General features: G+C 54.5%; 1 protein-coding gene across 1 annotated transcript in view; it reads right to left on the bottom strand.

Annotated features, from left to right (window-relative positions):
- The window catches only part of CREB3 (cAMP responsive element binding protein 3), a 140,497-nt gene extending 131,411 nt beyond the window's left edge, over nt 1-9,086 (bottom strand). Inside the window, exon 1 of the mRNA XM_069205709.1 lies at nt 8,958-9,086. The gene's annotated coding sequence lies outside the window, so the exon portion shown is untranslated. The remainder of the gene's footprint in view (nt 1-8,957) is intronic.
- Between the last annotated feature and the right edge of the window lie 4,299 nt (nt 9,087-13,385).

A 13,385-nucleotide genomic window follows, 5' to 3' on the forward strand; every position in this document is an offset into this window, starting at 1 on the left:
TGTAGTTCCCTGGGGGGTGTGGTTCTGTATGGCGTCCCTCTGGTTCTGACAGTTCCCTGGGGGGTGTGGTTCTGTATGGCGTCCCTCTGGGTCTGACAGGTCCCTGTAGTTCTATGGGGTTTGGTTCTGTATGGCGTCCCTCTGGTTCTGACAGTTCCCTGTAGTTCCCTGAGGGGTGTGGTTCTGTATGGTGTCCCTCTGGGTCTGACAGTTCCCTGTAGTTCCCTGGGGGTGTGGTTCTGTATGGCGTCCCTCTGGTTCTGACAGTTCCCTGGGGGGTGTGGTTCTGTATGGCGTCCCTCTGGTTCTGACAGTTCCCTGTAGTTCCCTGGGGGTGTGGTTCTGTATGGCGTCCCTCTGGTTGACAGTTCCCTGTAGTTCCCTGGGGGTGTGGTTCTGTATGGCGTCCCTCTGGTTCTGACAGTTCCCTGTAGTTCCCTGGGGGGTGTGGTTCTGTATGGCGTCCCTCTGGTTCTGACAGGTCCCTGTAGTTCCCTGGGGGGTGTGGTTCTGTATGGCGTCCCTCTGGTTCTGACAGTTCCCTGTAGTTCTGCGGGGTGTGGTTCTGTATGGTGTCCCTCTGGTTCTGACAGTTCCCTGTAGTTCCCTGGGGGGTGTGGTTCTGTATGGTGTCCCTCTAGTTCTGACAGGTCCCTGTAGTTCCCTGGGGGGTGTGGTTCTGTATGGTGTCCCTCTGGTTCTGACAGTTCCCTGTAGTTCTGGGGGGTGTGGTTCTGTATGGTGTCCCTCTGGTTCTGACAGGTCGCTGTAGCTCTGAGGGGTGTGGTTCTGTATGGCGTCTCTCTGGTTCTGACAGTTCCCTGTAGTTCCCTGGGGGGTGTGGTTCTGTATGGCGTCCCTCTGGTTCTGACAGTTCCCTGTAGTTCCCTGGGGGGTGTGGTTCTGTATGGTGTCCCTCTGGTTCTGACAGTTGCCTGTAGTTCCCTGGGGGGGTGGTTCTGTATGGCGTCCCTCTGGGTCTGACAGTTGCCTGTAGTTCCCTGGGGGTGTGGTTCTGTATGGTGTCCCTCTGGTTCTGACAGTTCCCTGTAGTTCCCTGGGGGTGTGTGGTTCTGTATGGCGTCCCTCTGGTTCTGACAGTTCCCTGTAGTTCCCTGGGGGGTTTGGTTCTGTATGGCGTCCCTCTGGGTCTGACAGTTCCCTGTAGTTCCCTGGGGGGTGTGGTTCTGTATGGCGTCCCTCTGGTTCTGACAGTTGCCTGTAGTTCCCTGGGGGGGTGGTTCTGTATGGCGTCCCTCTGGTTCTGACAGTTCCCTGTAGTTCCCTGGGGGGGTGTGGTTCTGTATGGCGTCCCTCTGGGTCTGACAGTTCCCTGTAGTTCCCTGGGGGGTGTGGTTCTGTATGGCGTCCCTCTGGGTCTGACAGCTCCCTGTAGTTCCCTGGGGGTGTGGTTCTGTATGGCGTCCCTCTGGGTCTGACAGTTGCCTGTAGTTCCCTGGGGGGTGTGGTTCTGTATGGCGTCCCTCTGGGTCTGACAGTTCCCTGTAGTTCCCTGGGGGGTGTGGTTCTGTATGGCGTCCCTCTGGGTCTGACAGTTCCCTGTAGTTCCCTGGGGGGTGTGGTTCTGTATGGCGTCCCTCTGGGTCTGACAGCTCCCTGTAGTTCCCTGGGGGTGTTGTTCTGTATGGCGTCCCTCTGGTTCTGACAGTTCCCTGTAGTTCCCTGGGGGGTGTGGTTCTGTATGGCGTCCCTCTGGGTCTGACAGCTCCCTGTAGTTCCCTGGGGGTGTGGTTCTGTATGGCGTCCCTCTGGGTCTGACAGTTCCCTGTAGTTCCCTGGGGGGTGTGGTTCTGTATGGCGTCCCTCTGGGTCTGACAGTTCCCTGTAGTTCCCTGGGGGTGTGGTGGTTCTGTATGGCGTCCCTCTGGTTCTGACAGTTGCCTGTAGTTCCCTGGGGGGTGTGGTTCTGTATGGCGTCCCTCTGGTTCTGACAGTTGCCTGTAGTTCCCTGGGGGGTGTGGTTCTGTATGGCGTCCCTCTGGTTCTGACAGTTGCCTGTAGTTCCCTGGGGGGTGTGGTTCTGTATGGCGTCCCTCTGGTTCTGACAGTTGCCTGTAGTTCCCTGGGGGGTGTGGTTCTGTATGGCGTCCCTCTGGTTCTGACAGTTGGCTGTAGTTCCCTGGGGGTGTGGTTCTGTATGGCGTCCCTCTGGTTCTGACAGTTGGCTGTAGTTCCCTGGGGGTGTGGTTCTGTATGGCGTCCCTCTGGTTCTGACAGTTGCCTGTAGTTCCCTGGGGGGTGTGGTTCTGTATGGCGTCCCTCTGGTTCTGACAGTTGCCTGTAGTTCCCTGGGGGGTGTGGTTCTGTATGGCGTCCCTCTGGGTCTGACAGTTGCCTGTAGTTCCCTGGGGGGTGTGGTTCTGTATGGCGTCCCTCTGGGTCTGACAGTTGCCTGTAGTTCCCTGGGGGGTGTGGTTCTGTATGGCGTCCCTCTGGGTCTGACAGTTGCCTGTAGTTCCCTGGGGGGTGTGGTTCTGTATGGCGTCCCTCTGGGTCTGACAGTTGCCTGTAGTTCCCTGGGGGGTGTGGTTCTGTATGGCGTCCCTCTGGGTCTGACAGTTGCCTGTAGTTCCCTGGGGGGTGTGGTTCTGTATGGCGTCCCTCTGGGTCTGACAGTTGCCTGTAGTTCCCTGGGGGGTGTGGTTCTGTATGGCGTCCCTCTGGGTCTGACAGTTGCCTGTAGTTCCCTGGGGGGTGTGGTTCTGTATGGCGTCCCTCTGGTTCTGACAGTTGCCTGTAGTTCCCTGGGGGGTGTGGTTCTGTATGGCGTCCCTCTGGTTCTGACAGTTGCCTGTAGTTCCCTGAGGGGTGTGGTTCTGTATGGCGTCCCTCTGGGTCTGACAGTTCCCTGTAGTTCCCTGGGGGGTGTGGTTCTGTATGGCGTCCCTCTGGTTCTGACAGTTCCCTGTAGTTCCCTGGGGGGTGTGGTTCTGTATGGCGTCCCTCTGGTTCTGACAGTTCCCTGTAGTTCCCTGGGGGGTGTGGTTCTGTATGGCGTCCCTCTGGGTCTGACAGTTCCCTGTAGTTCCCTGGGGGGTGTGGTTCTGTATGGCGTCCCTCTGGGTCTGACAGTTCCCTGTAGTTCCCTGGGGGGTGTGGTTCTGTATGGCGTCCCTCTGGGTCTGACAGCTCCCTGTAGTTCCCTGGGGGGTGTGGTTCTGTATGGCGTCCCTCTGGGTCTGACAGTTCCCTGTAGTTCCCTGAGGGGTGTGGTTCTGTATGGCGTCCCTCTGGGTCTGACAGTTCCCTGTAGTTCCCTGGGGGGTGTGGTTCTGTATGGCGTCCCTCTGGGTCTGACAGTTGCCTGTAGTTCCCTGGGGGGTGTGGTTCTGTATGGCGTCCCTCTGGGTCTGACAGTTGCCTGTAGTTCCCTGGGGGGTGTGGTTCTGTATGGCGTCCCTCTGGGTCTGACAGTTGCCTGTAGTTCCCTGGGGGGTGTGGTTCTGTATGGCGTCCCTCTGGTTCTGACAGTTGCCTGTAGTTCCCTGAGGGGTGTGGTTCTGTATGGCGTCCCTCTGGGTCTGACAGTTCCCTGTAGTTCCCTGGGGGGTGTGGTTCTGTATGGCGTCCCTCTGGGTCTGACAGTTCCCTGTAGTTCCCTGGGGGGTGTGGTTCTGTATGGCGTCCCTCTGGGTCTGACAGTTCCCTGTAGTTCCCTGGGGGGTGTGGTTCTGTATGGCGTCCCTCTGGGTCTGACAGCTCCCTGTAGTTCCCTGGGGGGTGTGGTTCTGTATGGCGTCCCTCTGGTTCTGACAGTTCCCTGTAGTTCCCTGAGGGGTGTGGTTCTGTATGGCGTCCCTCTGGTTCTGACAGTTCCCTGTAGTTCCCTGAGGGGTGTGGTTCTGTATGGCGTCCCTCTGGGTCTGACAGTTCCCTGTAGTTCCCTGGGGGGTGTGGTTCTGTATGGCGTCCCTCTGGTTCTGACAGTTGCCTGTAGTTCCCTGGGGGGTGTGGTTCTGTATGGCGTCCCTCTGGGTCTGACAGTTGCCTGTAGTTCCCTGGGGGGGGTGGTTCTGTATGGCGTCCCTCTGGGTCTGACAGTTCCCTGTAGTTCCCTGGGGGGTGTGGTTCTGTATGGCGTCCCTCTGGTTCTGACAGTTCCCTGTAGTTCCCTGGGGGTGTGTGGTTCTGTATGGCGTCCCTCTGGGTCTGACAGTTCCCTGTAGTTCCCTGGGGGGTGTGGTTCTGTATGGCGTCCCTCTGGGTCTGACAGTTCCCTGTAGTTCCCTGGGGGGTGTGGTTCTGTATGGCGTCCCTCTGGGTCTGACAGTTCCCTGTAGTTCCCTGGGGGGGTGGTTCTGTATGGCGTCCCTCTGGTTCTGACAGTTCCCTGTAGTTCCCAGGGGGGGGGGGGTTCTGTATGGCGTCCCTCTGGTTCTGACAGTTCCCTGTAGTTCCCTGGGGGGTGTGGTTCTGTATGGCGTCCCTCTGGTTCTGACAGTTCCCTGTAGTTCCCTGGGGGGTGTGGTTCTGTATGGCGTCCCTCTGGGTCTGACAGCTCCCTGTAGTTCCCTGGGGGTGTGGTTCTGTATGGCGTCCCTCTGGTTCTGACAGCTCCCTGTAGTTCCCTGGGGGGTGTGGTTCTGTATGGCGTCCCTCTGGGTCTGACAGTTGCCTGTAGTTCCCTGGGGGGTGTGGTTCTGTATGGCGTCCCTCTGGTTCTGACAGTTCCCTGTAGTTCCCTGGGGGGTGTGGTTCTGTATGGCGTCCCTCTGGTTCTGACAGTTCCCTGTAGTTCCCTGAGGGGTGTGGTTCTGTATGGCGTCCCTCTGGGTCTGATAGTTCCCTGTAGTTCCCTGGGGGGTGTGGTTCTGTATGGCGTCCCTCTGGTTCTGACAGTTCCCTGTAGTTCCCTGGGGGGTGTGGTTCTGTATGGCGTCCCTCTGGGTCTGACAGTTCCCTGTAGTTCCCTGGGGGGTGTGGTTCTGTATGGCGTCCCTCTGGGTCTGACAGCTCCCTGTAGTTCCCTGGGGGTGTGGTTCTGTATGGCGTCCCTCTGGTTCTGACAGTTCCCTGTAGTTCCCTGGGGGGTGTGGTTCTGTATGGCGTCCCTCTGGTTCTGACAGTTCCCTGTAGTTCCCTGGGGGGTGTGGTTCTGTATGGCGTCCCTCTGGGTCTGACAGCTCCCTGTAGTTCCCTGGGGGTGTGGTTCTGTATGGCGTCCCTCTGGTTCTGACAGCTCCCTGTAGTTCCCTGGGGGGTGTGGTTCTGTATGGCGTCCCTCTGGTTCTGACAGTTCCCTGTAGTTCCCTGGGGGGTGTGGTTCTGTATGGAGTCCCTCTGGTTCTGACAGTTCCCTGTAGTTCCCTGAGGGGTGTGGTTCTGTATGGTATCCCTCTGGGTCTGATAGTTCCCTGTAGTTCCCTGGGGGGTGAGGTTCTGTATGGTGTCCCTCTGGTTCTGACAGTTCCCTGTAGTTCTGAGGGGTGTGGTTCTGTATGGCGTCCCTCTGGTTCTGACAGGTCCCTGTAGTTCTGTGGGGTTTGGTTCTGTATGGCGTCCCTCTGGTTCTGACAGGTCCCTGTAGTTCTGTGGGGGGTGGTTCTGTATGGCGTCCCTCTGGTTCTGACAGTTCCCTGTAGTTCCCTGGGGGGTGTGGTTCTGTATGGCGTCCCTCTGGGTCTGACAGTTCCCTGTAGTTCCCTGGGGGGGTGTGGTTCTGTATGGAGTCCCTCTGGGTCTGACAGTTCCCTGTAGTTCCCTGGGGGGTGTGGTTCTGTATGGCGTCCCTCTGGGTCTGACAGTTCCCTGTAGTTCCCTGGGGGGTGTGGTTCTGTATGGCGTCCCTCTGGTTCTGACAGTTCCCTGTAGTTCCCTGGGGGGTGTGGTTCTGTATGGCGTCCCTCTGGGTCTGACAGTTCCCTGTAGTTCCCTGTGGGGTTTGGTTCTGTATGGAGTCCCTCTGGGTCTGACAGCTCCCTGTAGTTCTGGGGGGTGTGGTTCTGTATGGCGTCCTCTGGTTCTGACAGTTCCCTGTAGTTCTGGGGGGTGTGGTTCTGTATGGTGTCCCTCTGGTTCTGACAGTTGCCTGTAGTTCTGGGGGGTGTGGTTCTGTATGGTGTCCCTCTGGTTCTGACAGTTCCCTGTAGTTCCCTGGGGGTGTGGTTCTGTATGGCGTCCCTCTGGTTCTGACAGTTCCCTGTAGTTCCCTGGGGGGTGTGGTTCTGTATGGCGTCCCTCTGGTTCCGACAGTTCCCTGTAGTTCCCTGGGGGGTGTGGTTCTGTATGGCGTCCTCTGGTTCTGACAGGTCCCTGTAGTTCTGGGGGGTGTGGTTCTGTATGGTGTCCCTTTGGTTCTGACAGGTCCCTGTAGATCTGTGGGGTTTGGTTCTGTATGGTGTCCCTCTGGTTCTGACAGTTCCCTGTAGTTCTCAGGGGGGTGGTTCTGTATGGTGTCCCTCTGGTTCTGACAGGTCCCTGTAGTTCTGAGGGGTGTGTTTCTGTATGGCGTCCCTCTGGTTCTGACAGGTCCCTGTAGTTCTGAGGGGTGTGGTTCTGTATGGCGTCCCTCTGGTTCTGACAGTGCCCTGTAGTTCTGAGGGGTGTGGTTCTGTATGGCGTCCCTCTGGTTCTGACAGTTCCCTGTAGTTCTGAGGGGTGTGGTTCTGTATTGAGTCCCTCTGGTTCGGACAGTTCCCAGTAGTCCCCAGGGGGGTGTGGTTCTGTATGGCGTCCTCTGGTTGTGACAGTTCCCTGTAGTTCTGAGGGGGGTGGTTCTGTATGGCGTCCTCTGGTTGTGACAGTTCCCTGTAGTTCTGAGGGGGGTGGTTCTGACAGTTCCCTGTAGTTCCCTGGGGGGTGTGGTTCTGTATGGCGTCCCTCTGGTTCTGACAGTTCCCTGTAGTTCTGGGGGGTGTGGTTCTGTATGGCGTCCCTCTGGTTCTGACAGTTCCCTGTAGTTCTGAGGGGTGTGGTTCTGTATGGTGTCCCTCTGGTTCTGACAGTTCCCTGTAGTTCTGAGGGGGGTGGTTCTGTGTGGTGTCCCTCTGGTTCTGACAGTTCCCTGTAGTTCTGAGGGGGGTGGTTCTGTATGGTGTCCCTCTGGTTCTGACAGTTCCCTGTAGTTCTGAGGGGGGTGGTTCTGTATGGAGTCCCTCTGGTTCTGACAGTTCCCTGTAGTTCCCTGAGGGGTGTGGTTCTGTATGGCGTCCCTCTGGTTCTGACAGTTCCCTGAGGGGTGTGGTTCTGTATGGCGTCCTCTGGTTGTGACAGTTCCCTGTAGTTCTGAGGGGGGTGGTTCTGTATGGTGTCCCTCTGGTTCTGACAGTTCCCTGTAGTTCCCTGGGGGGTGTGGTTCTGTATGGCGTCCCTCTGGTTCTGACAGTTCCCTGTAGTTCTGGGGGGTGTGGTTCTGTATGGCGTCCTCTGGTTGTGACAGTTCCCTGTAGTTCTGAGGGGGGTGGTTCTGTATGGTGTCCCTCTGGTTCTGACAGTTCCCTGTAGTTCCCTGGGGGGTGTGGTTCTGTATGGCGTCCCTCTGGTTCTGACAGTTCCCTGTAGTTCTGGGGGGTGTGGTTCTGTATGGCGTCCCTCTGGTTCTGACAGTTCCCTGTAGTTCCCTCAGGGGTGTGGTTCTGTATGGTGTACCTGTGGTTCTGACAGTTCCCTGTAGTTCCCTGGGGGGTGTGGTTCTGTATGGCATCCCTCTGGGTCTGACAGTTCCCTGTAGTTCCCTGGGGGGTGTGGTTCTGTATGGTGTCCCTCTGGGTCTGACAGTTCCCTGTAGTTCCCTGGGGGGGTGTGGTTCTGTATGGCGTCCCTCTGGGTCTGACAGTTCCCTGTAGTTCCCTGGGGGGTTTGGTTCTGTATGGCATCCCTCTGGGTCTGACAGTTCCCTGTAGTTCTGGGGGTGTGTGGTTCTGTATGGCGTCCCTCTGGTTCTGACAGTTCCCTGTAGTTCCCTGGGGGGGTGTGGTTCTGTATGGCGTCCCTCTGGTTCTGACAGTTCCCTGTAGTTCCCTGAGGGGGGTGGTTCTGTATGGCGTCCCTCTGGTTCTGACAGGTCCCTGTAGTTCTGAGGGGTGTGGTTCTGTATGGCGTCCTCTGGGTCTGACAGTTCCCTGTAGTTCCCTGAGGGGGGTGGTTCTGTATGGCGTCCCTCTGGGTCTGACAGGTCCCTGTAGTTCTGTGGGGTGTGGTTCTGTATGGCGTCCCTCTGGTTCTGACAGTTCCCTGTAGTTCTGAGGGGTGTGGTTCTGTATGGCGTCCCTCTGGTTCTGACAGTTCCCTGTAGTTCCCTGGGGGGTGTGGTTCTGTATGGCGTCCCTCTGGTTCTGACAGCTCCCTGTAGTTCCCTGGGGGTGTGGTTCTGTATGGCGTCCCTCTGGGTCTGACAGCTCCCTGTAGTTCCCTGGGGGTGTGGTTCTGTATGGCGTCCCTCTGGGTCTGACAGTTCCCTGTAGTTCCCTGGGGGGTGTGGTTCTGTATGGCGTCCCTCTGGTTCTGACAGCTCCCTGTAGTTCCCTGGGGGTGTGGTTCTGTATGGCGTCCCTCTGGGTCTGACAGCTCCCTGTAGTTCCCTGGGGGTGTGGTTCTGTATGGCGTCCCTCTGGGTCTGACAGTTCCCTGTAGTTCCCTGGGGGGGTGTGGTTCTGTATGGCGTCCCTCTGGGTCTGACAGCTCCCTGTAGTTCCCTGGGGGTGTGGTTCTGTATGGCGTCCCTCTGGGTCTGACAGTTCCCTGTAGTTCCCTGGGGGGGTGTGGTTCTGTATGGCGTCCCTCTGGGTCTGACAGCTCCCTGTAGTTCCCTGGGGGGGGCTCTGTAGTAAGTTCCTCTGGTCCCAGCCCCCCCTCAGTGCTACCTTCGGTTTCCTCCACACTGCTGTGAAGTTTCTGAACCGTCCTGTAGCCGGGGCCCCGGTTCTGGCCCTCAGAGTATCCACCGCAGCAGAAGCTGCCCCCCCTCTCTCCACCTCCCCCCCCTCCTCGGCTCTCACCTCGCCTCCGCTGGCTCCTGCTCCTCCCGGCTCCCCGCTCTGGCCCCGGCTCCCCGCACCCCGATACTCGCTCCCGCAGCCCGGCTCCTGCTTGGATTCTCAGCAGCTTCCAACACCGCACGGATGACGTCAGCGCGCGGGGCACGCCGGGCCTCGTAGTTCCCTCTCGCGCCGTCACTATGGATACCGCCCGGCCAACACGACAAGCCGGAAGCAAAAGAAACCACGCGTCCCAGCATGCAACGCGCCCCGAGGCGCTGACAGTCCCGTCGAGTCTCGCAAGCCTGGAAAACCCCGACGCGTGGACACAGAAAAGGGACTCGTCGCCTCCTGAGGTGACTTAACGATAGACACAGAGAAAAGACCTGAGGACATACTTCTCAAGTAGACCACCTCACTCCAGTCTCACGCTTTACGAGTGACTCTCACGCGTGCGCAGGGCAGAGGCAGCGCTTCCTCTAACCAGATAAAATTAGAGGTGGTCTAGCAAGCCACAGCACTCTCGCATCCAGGTTTTCCCTTAGAACGTTGGGCTAATGAATTTTACTGCTGGTGTCTGCATCTCTGATCTAGAACGCCTTTGTGTCGCATTTACAGGACTCCTCAGCACTGTGAGTGTTTATGATGGGCTCCACTGCAGGAAAATGAAAACAGCCTGCACAGAAGCTTTGAAACATGATTTCCACTGCTCTTATGACTGCCCCGGACAATTCACAGCTTAGCCTCCCAGTGTGGGGGATTCACTTATTACTATGGAATACATGTAGTGCATGATTTGAGACTCACATTGCTATAGCATACATGCGGTACTTAATTTGAGACTCACATTGCTATGGCATACCTGCAGTGCTTAATTTGACCCTGTGGTTTCCAGTGCTCGGCTCTGGAACTTGGAAGCTGCTACCTGGTGGCACTGTTTTTTGTAATTTAAAAATGTGCAAAACTACAGTTGTTTACTTTATTTATTATACTTTGTAAACAACTAATACCTGCCACCCAATCCATTCTTATTGGTTTGGGGGCCTCAAACAATATAAATTCTCACAGTTGTAGCAGTGTAATGGTTAGTAGTTGTGTAGGTATTGCCATTCACAGCGCTGACAGTAACAATATGCGGTGCAAGCTACAGTGGCCTCCTGACGAGGTTCCTGGCACTTATATTTTTTACAAATTAACCACTGTATACAGGGACTGTTTACCTGACGTAGTCAGCAGTCATAGGGTCCTCATTCTACTTTGCTTCTTTAAAGCAGTCCAGCCAAGAAATGGCCTAATGCTGGGATAAAAGATGTTGAGGATGCTGAGATGCTGCAGGCATGCTGAAGAGATGCCCCCAGTTTTCCTGTGGGCACTCTGGGGTCCACAAACATCCGGGGTTGTCTCCAGCCTCAGGCCCGATGCCCATGGTGCAATGGTGGATTCCAGCACTGGTCCTGTTGCCACTGGACAACACGTCTCCCAGTTACAGCAGCTTCAGCAGTTGCTTACAAGTACATACATTTCTAAGGGTGACCAGTGTTTACTTTGACTTTGGCATTGGGCCCCACGGGCACAGTGACACCTCGGGAGGGTCAAAACTCAGTCACCCAGCAGGCACTTCATTGTCCAGCACCGGTAGGTGTTCCAGACAGCTGGGTTTTCGACTTGTGCAGGTTTCATCAGCATTTGGTGGCCCTGAAGCTTAGCAGGAGGCTACCCACTTAGCTCTTGGAGTCACTTCTTCTGTCCTGGCACAAGTGGAACTCTTGCCACGAGTGGGCAGAAGAGACACAGTCCTCTATGCGGGTCCCTTGGGTGCAGCAGGTGTAATCCAGTCTTTCGTGCAGCCTCTCTTTGCTTGTTACAGGGAGTAGCAGGGCAGTCCTTCTTCTGTCTTCTTCCAATCCAGTAGTGATCTGACGACTGGGGGTCCAGGCTTCCACTTTTATGCCATCTTCTCATTTGTGGGAGGGGAGGACTCACTACTCAAAGGGACAATAGATCTCACAAGGCCACCGTCACATCTCTTCCTGGGATTTAGCCACCAAACAATTCCAAAATTCCTCTCTCTACCCGAATGCAAGATGGCACAAGCATTCTTCCCCCAGTAAGGAGCCCTGAGCACACAACTGGGGTGTAATCAGCATAATGAGCTATTCCTCCTAGGAGCCTGTCTGCCTACAAAAAGGAGTGGGAAGGTGAAGGTGTGATATCCATTTATTTCACTGAGGCTATAGCCTCTTTGAAGCTGGGCCAGAATTATGCTGTCTCAAGTGACTTCTGCAGATAAATGGGAAAGGCTACCAAATGTTTAGGCAAGAAAGTGGTGACTTTCTAAAGTCATCTTTCTATTAAAAGTTACCTTAAGTCCAATCTCAGCAATGGGTCAACTTCAATGTAGCAATTAACTTGATACCTTGTGGTGAAATCTTTGGTAGTCCTAAATGAATGTAAGCACTTAGGGCCAGATGTATGAAGGTCAGGTTTTGCGACTCACAAATTGCACTGTTAGCAATTCTCAAATGGGTCGCAAGGGAACTGCTTAATTAATATTCGTGAGGCAGGTCGAAATTTGCGACCCATATGGGAATGGCCACATTTACAGGGATAGTGACCTGCTGGGGACAGCTGACCACCATGTCTGTGACTGCTTTTTCAATAAAGCATTTTTTTTAACTGCAGCCCATTTTCCTTAAAGGAGAATGGGATGCATTACAAAAAAATGAAAAGTTTCAGTGGGACCACTGCCTGCTCTGAAAAAATGTTGGTGCCCCATTCACAAATGGGAAGAAGTAAATAGTTTACTGAATTGCAAAATTGGGTTTCTACATACCAAAATGCTTCTTTTCTTGTTGCAAATAAATTAGTTATGTACATCTGGCCCTTAGTGCCATGGCTGGTGAAACTCCATGGGACCACCGGCCTCACTGCAGTGAAAATGGGAGTTTGTCGTTTTCACTGTCAGGGCTTGGTATGTGCAAAGTTACATGTCCTATTTAGGCACCTTGCCTCATGAGCTACCAAGGCCTTCCCTAGGAGTGTCTTATTAATGTTAAAAAGAAAGAATATGACCTGGTGAAAAGGTTTATTTTGAAAATGATATCACAACTGGTACTTGAATCGGTGGTGTCAATATCTAGTGACACTATTATTTACTCAAGCACCTGCTGTGATTTTGTATGTGGCACAGGAGACTTTGCTGGAAGATAGATCATCTTCCTCTCCTATTGTGAATATAATAGGGTTTATTTTTCCATGTCGAGTTGGCACATTTATATGTGTCTGGCTAGGCTGCAATGGCAGGTCTGGAGTTACAGAGCACTACAGAGTCAAAACACCAGCAGCATCAGTCCAAAATCTTGAGATGAGTCAGGGGTGATCATACAAAAAGAGGTATTTTCCTACACGACCCCGCCAGACAGAAAATTGAAAGCAGCTAATCCTTATCAGGGTATTTCTCATCATTTAAGTGAAAGAACCTGAAAAGACCATCTGCATTGGCATGATGGACAGTCCTATGATCCATTGTAATGTCCATTTCCTGTAGGGAAATGGACCGCCTCAGTGGTTTGGTGTTCTCGCCTCTCATCCACAGGCCTTTGAAGTGAGTCCCAAAGAAGTAGGGCCTTAGTTTCTTCAAGGAACAGATCACAGTAAAGCCTTCCCTCTCAATGGCACTCCAACAGTGCTCTCTGGGGAGGAGTTGCTTACTAATAAAGGCAGCTGTTTGTTTCTGGCCCTCATAATTTATCTGTGACAAGACTGCCCCAATCCCATGTTCAGAAGCAGCATATGTCTGAACAATGAACTGTTGTCAGGTGCTTCTCGGATAGGCACATTGCTTCCTTCACGGAGTAAAAGGCGTTCAGACACTTTGCAGACCCAATTACTTTCCTTAGCTGTTTTGTTAGAGGCCTTAAAAGGCCCTGACCTTGGTTTGAGTCTTGGGAGAGACAGAACCTTGTTCGCCAACCTTTAGAAGGTTGCAGGTGAATTTTTCAGGCCGAAGGGTATCTTTTTAAACTGTAAGTGGCCCTCTGGGGTTGATAAGGCTGACCTCTCCTTTGCCCCCTGGGTGAGGGCTATCAACCAGTAACCTGAAGTTGAATCAAAGGTGCTTAGATACTTAGCAGCCTCCAGCTTATCAATGAGCTCATCAGCCCTTGGTATGGGGGTGAGCATCAGTATTGCTACATTGAGGCCCCTGTAGTCCACAGAGAACCTCATCTCAGGTTTCCCACCTTTGGGTTTGGGCTTTGACACCAGCACCACTGGGCTAGCCCAAGGACTACTGCACGCTCAAGCACCCCAACCCCGGCATCTTTGCAACCTCAGCTTGATGCTGGTCTTTACTTGTTCAGACAACCTGTAGGTTTTACTTTTGACAGGTAAACTGTCACCTGTGTCTATATCATAAACACACCATTGGGTCTGACCTGGTGTTAGGGA

This window comes from Pleurodeles waltl, chromosome 1_2 (assembly GCF_031143425.1).
Source record: "Pleurodeles waltl isolate 20211129_DDA chromosome 1_2, aPleWal1.hap1.20221129, whole genome shotgun sequence".
Classification (NCBI taxonomy): domain Eukaryota; kingdom Metazoa; phylum Chordata; class Amphibia; order Caudata; family Salamandridae; genus Pleurodeles; species Pleurodeles waltl.